The sequence below is a fragment of the Pteropus alecto genome, unplaced genomic scaffold, assembly GCF_000325575.1.
Source record: "Pteropus alecto unplaced genomic scaffold, ASM32557v1 scaffold146, whole genome shotgun sequence".
Taxonomy (NCBI): Eukaryota; Metazoa; Chordata; class Mammalia; order Chiroptera; family Pteropodidae; genus Pteropus; species Pteropus alecto.
In genome coordinates this window covers 2,900,395-2,906,574 of record NW_006442107.1, presented here as the reverse complement: position 1 = coordinate 2,906,574, position 6,180 = coordinate 2,900,395, and positions in this window count along the sequence as shown.

Here is a 6,180-nt window from a genome sequence, read left to right as displayed (position 1 = left end):
AAAAAAGGGGCTTCATTTTTCTGTTAATCTTTTCTTCTACCTAAAGGTAGAGATTAATTCATAATAATTTTGAGTACAATTCAATGTTTTAAGAACACTCCAAATGTCATTGCCATTTGGAGTATGGGAAATGCAATTGTTTAATTCATTTAACATGAGTAAAGTCAGAAGTCTTAAATAAATTTGTTTCATAAAATACGCCACTGGGTCACAATTTGTTTCTTTTAATTAAATATGAAAGGTTTATGTTTTTTCATGTTACCTCTGTCAAAACAAAATCACCCCCCAAAATATTCTCTGGAATCTTTATTTTAGTTTAACATTACAAGTATAATTGCAAACCTATACTTGTAAAGTTTATTGACTATAATGGGAAAAGCGTTAAAGAATTTGGTTAAAATCATTTTAAAGGATGGATTCTTAACCCAGAAGTAGCCTCAGAATCACCATGAAGTTTCTTTAAAATGCAGAGGCCTCTGCCCGCTCCTTCCAGGCCCCCTGGAGCACCAGGGGCAGAGCCCTGGCAGGTGTATTTTCAGTAGATCCCCCGGTGATTCTGACGCACACACTCCCCCTGCCCTCCCAGTCACTGCCTTAAAGTGGTATCTGAACCACTTGGAGAATTAACCGATTCCTCCTGCTGATACAGTTGGCCTGGGGTGGGTCCCGAGATTCTGCATTTCTGATGTGCTCCCAGGTGATGCCCATGCTGCTGGCACAGAGAACGCACTGAGTGGCATTGCTCCAGAGTACTGAGTGTGGTGTGCAGTTTAATTAAGTTTAGTGCTCACAGAACATGTACTCTATGTGAAAAAAGATAACTGGAATTGTGTTCTTACACATTGGTTTTATATATTTTTGTTATGTATAGTTTTTAAAGGATGTTTATAAGAACAAAAATTAATACAGAACTTTTAAACATTTTTCTGGAACTGCATAACTAGAATACTTTTCAGTTCCATATTGTGGATTTTTAATGTACTTATTAAGTAAAACCTAGCAATCAGTTTTCATTTATAAAAGCTTAGCTATTAAATGGATATTTGTTTCTTCTCTATTCTTGGTCGTCTTATGATATGACTTACCCTATCCTTTGTCTTTTCTTTTTCTATATTATCAACCTCTGGAGAAATAAGATTCTACATTCTCTTTTGCAAAGGAGTTACTATGAATTAAGACTAAAGCATAATAATTATTAAGGGTGCAGAGCATTATTTACTGCTTTCAGATAATTCAGATGACTAAGAAAGCCCAAAAGAGATAGTAGGGGAGTGGGAAAAGCCTTGCCTTAGAAAAATCCTTCCTTCATCTAAATGCTCTAGTAGCTTGTTTTCCAAAACCATTCAGAATCTCTCAAAGATAACTTCTTCAGACTATTGAACAGCTCCAGTGTTCTGCTGAGATCTCCCAAATGGAATCAGCTCTGTTAATCATACATAATACTTGAGAATATTAAATCTTAAAGCTCTCTACTGGGATTCCATTTAAAGGGACTGCCCTAAAGAATGAATAGAACCAATATCATATTTCCACCTAAGAAAAAACCACACGTGTTCAGGTGCCAGCATATCGCTAACTACAGAAAATGGCATTGATTCATTATTTACTTTGGTTCTACCGATTGGTGAGTTGCACTTTGATGTACATCTAAATGTTATAATGAAAGAAATCCTCTATAGACAAACTAAATAAAGTAACTGTCTTAATGTGTAAAATATTCAAGATAATTCAGCTATAGAAAACTCCCTTCACCTGAAATCAGGATGTTTTCATGTAAGCAGAGAAAAAGCTCACTGCCTTGTTTCAAATTTTAATAAATTCAACTGTGCCTAATTAGGATATGACTCTTATTGCCTAATCTTTAATCCTTTAATCCTTTCTAAGAGTTACTCAGATAAACTAGTGATTAGATTTTAAGACTATAATTATTTTCCTTTTTTGGATAAGGAAAATTGCCTTTCAAAGAGAAAAGTAAGGGTATGATATGGAAATGTGTTCATAGGTGAGTTGCATAAAATATATAAATTAAGTGAAATAACTGAAATGCTTTGTATCTTTCCGTAATAGGTTTTTGCCAATAAACTCATATGTCTATTTAATCTTTTTTCCCAAAAAAAAAAACTTACTTGCTACTTGGCTATTTGGGAAGTTATCCCTACATTCAGCACATTATTTTTAAAGTTTTAAGACTAAGGGGAAATTTGTGGGTATATATTCCCCAGTTTTCAATATATTCTTTTATATTCTAGAAAAATTATTCTCCCTTACTTTCCTAATTTGAAATGTATATTCTGGCAAATTGTCAATTCCTATGTAGTCATTGAATTATCACCAACATGTTAGGTATGTACAGTTAGCAAATAATGATAAACTAAATTTTATGGATAGCATCTGCTCTATGCCAGGCATTGTTCTAAGCATCGTACATGCATCAGCATATTTAATCTTCACAATCGTCTTCTGCCACCCAATCTGTTTTACAGAGAAGGGACTCTAGGCACAGGGAGGTTAAACACCTTGTCCAAGTTCTCAGCTGGTGAGTGACAGCAGGGACTCGATAGCCTCAGCCCTCTCAGGGAAGAAGGGCCTCTGTGATAATCGAATTTATTAGGATCTTAAATACCTTATCTTCAAGAATTATTATTTCAGATGAAAAATCTTCACCTAGTATTAGTCTTAGATCCTTTTTAATGTGTTTTATCAGTTTATTTGATTTTTACTTTGTTCCCATTCATGATTCAAATACAGCATAAACCTATTTTACATATTAGTCTCCAGCATTTAAAGTATTTGATGTAAACATAAAAGATTTGTTTTTGAATATGATAAATTATACCAAAAGTTCTTAGTAGCTAGTTCACTAACATCTTTTGATTTGGTAATCTTCACAGAACCACCAATTGCTATCACTTCTGGGCAAATTGATTTCAATAGTGCTTATATACTTTGTGAATCTGCCAATGTCAATGTGAGTTTGAACTGTGGGATATTTTAAATGGTATCTATTGTATACATATGTTCAACTTCTTCCATTAAAAGGTGAGAACCAGTGAGAATGTAGTAATATAAAATGTATGTGTGGAATAAGGAATTTCTGAGGAGACCTATTTTGGCTAAATATTTGACAAAATTTCTGCCTAATGTTTCATTATACTTTGCCTAATGGCCTTTAAAAGAATTGAAATTAAAACTGTATTTTTGCAATGATATTGTGTTCCCTTTGATGACATCCCAAGCATTAATTATTGACTTCAAGGAACCCACACATTGCAAAAGTCACTGTTTAGCCTTTCTCACCTTTGTATTTAAGATAAAGAGGTGGAATAAAATAGTCTTGCAGTAATTGTTTATGAGAGTACTAGTTTAAGGGGAATGACTTTTGTAGAGTATATTATACCAAATTGACTTATTACAGATGGTTCCAGGAATCAATCTGAAAACTTCATAATGATGTGAATTGTTTTTCTCTTTTGTGATATATTGTAATGAGATGTGTGTATTTTCTTAGTAAAATTTTCCTATGCATAAAAAAATGTGTTATGACCTTTTTTTAAAGGTGGCTATATATAGGGCACTTTTAAAACTTGGTATTATCAAACCTTAAAACACACACACACACCCCCCAGACTACTTGATCCCTGGGAATATATCATTAGACTTACATTCACATATAGAGTACTAGTCTTGCTCCTCTTTTCATTTCATTTTGTTCAGCTTTATACTCTATTTCCCTCCTTAGTTTAACATTGCAATAAAAGAATTATTTCTCACTTCTCCCCCACCACGTACACATTCCAAGGCCCTAATATTAAAATGGTAAATCAGAAAGGATTAGAATACTAAATTAAACAGTACTCAGCATCACCTATGAAACCAACTTGCCAAAGAATAGAACTTGAATCAGATCAAACTCCCATATGATAGGAAATACAGAGGATAGAAGAACGTGTTAAATGATACCATGGAGATGTAACCAGCCAAGTCCACAATTTGCAAAATTCTACAGGACAAATGACCCAATTTCTTCCACAAATGGCAAGAAAAAAAATGAAGAATAAACCACTAAATTGTAAAAGACACTTAAGAGACGTCTCCCAAATGCAATGTGTAAACCTTTGGATCCTGATTCAAACAAACCAATTACATATGAGATATTTGGGGTATAATTAGGGAAATTTGAACATTGAGCAGTTATTAATAAATAAGGATGTTTTAACAAAGCTATATTAAGGAGTTACTGTTAACTTTTTCAGGTGAGGTAAGTTTAGAGTGATTTTTTATAATTATGTTTATATTTTCTGGGAAACAGGCTTTAAAAAGTTATAAAGTGATCAGGAAAATTTGAACTGTGGCTGGATTCGATGGTATTAAAATATCTTAATGATATGATGGTTGTAATTTTTTAAGTCATTTTATGTTTATACACAACCACCCACCATCATTATGTAGTGATGAAGTTTAAAAAAAGAAAAGTTCCTTAACTGCTTATAGAATTGTTTATGGATAAAATGGTAGTCTGGAATTTGCTTTAAATTTATCCAGGGTTTTGTTGTTGCTTTTGGAGGGGCATGAGTTATAGGTGAAATAAGATGGACCAGATGTTAACTGTTGAAGGTGAGTGATGATTACACATTAAAGTTCACTAAACATTTTCTCAACTTTTGTATATATGTAAAATTTCCCATCATGGAAAAATTTTTAAATGAACAAAAAGTTCTATCCACTATTCTCTAAAGATACAATAATCTCCAGGGAGTTGTAGAAAGCATTGCTAGGTAGACAGAAACAAGCCATGAATCTCTGGAAAGGGCAGGTCTATGGAGGGTATACTGTTGGGAGGGGCCCCCTAGCTGAGCTGTGATCAAGACTAGCTGTAGAATGATCTGCCTTTTTGAGCCCTTAGCTAAGCAAGTATCTGGATAAATAAAGGTCAAGTTCTTTGTTAAATCCGGTGTTTAATACTCTTCTAAATCAGACCCAATGTGACCAAATCCACCTTATTTTCCCATTACCACAACATTGATCTAGGTCAGCCATCCTGTAAGACCTAGCTATGTGTTAACTAATCTCATGGCTGGTGAGTGATCCCCCTTTTCTCATATTCTTATCATTCTTGTCTTCTCATTTGTTCCCTCATATTGTTAGTTGATTGTTTCCTGATACATCTTTTTCCAACCTCAGTGTATGCTACTAAAACCAGGGGCCACAACGTATTTTTAAAATTCTCCCAGCATCGAAAATAACACTACCCACAAAGCTGGAGCTCAGTTAATACTTGAATAAATAAAGGCTTTGGAGAGCCCCCAAAGTAGATTACTTAATGGTTTATTGAGCAAAACGAGGGATGGGGAGAAGTATTCTTGATTCCTCTCTCCCTGATAGTTTCAAAAAACTCCACAGACATAGCACTTCCATTTCTTATGTTTGGCTGCTGTATAACTGACCACCTCGAAAACGTCGAGCAAAAATCAGTGCATCTGGTACTGCATAGGAGCTTGAAATACATTTTCTAAATGTTGAAATTTGAACCGAATGAGTTTTTTCCCCTTGTGGTGTGTATCTCCCCCGTGCAGTTTCTGCACACAGCAGGCTCACGTCCAGCAGGCTATGCCGTGCACTACCTAAGAGAACCCGTCTGCAATGCTCGTGTCAAGTACAGCACCGGCAGCTTCAGATTTCAAGCAAGTATTCCGGCGTATTCTTGGAATAGGATAGTGGATTATGAGCGGAGACTCATGATAAATAGTAATGCTGATATGATTTCTCATTCAAGGGCACATTGCTTTTTCCTCTTAAGGCACCTAAAGCTTAAACTTTTAGGTTTAGTGGCTGAAAGGAAGATTCGTTCCAACAAAAGAATAGGAATTAACACAAACGTAGGCATGAGCAAAGCATCAGGGACAACACTCTTCTTTGAAAACATTACACGAAAAACAAACAACCGAACAGTAAACGTTTTCATTTGGGGCGCTCGGGTTCTCACGGGTTCCCGCCACCATCCTACCCAGAGAACTGGGGCGCGCAGAGAAGGAGGAGAGGACCCCACTGGGGGGCAGGGAAGGTGTCTCAAGGCCGCATCTAGACTCCCCACCAAGAAGGGCCGGGCAGGAGCCACTGAGCGCGGACCTCCGGCGTGTCCTAGAGCGGCCGCACGCGGACGCGGCCGGCGGTGCACTTCCG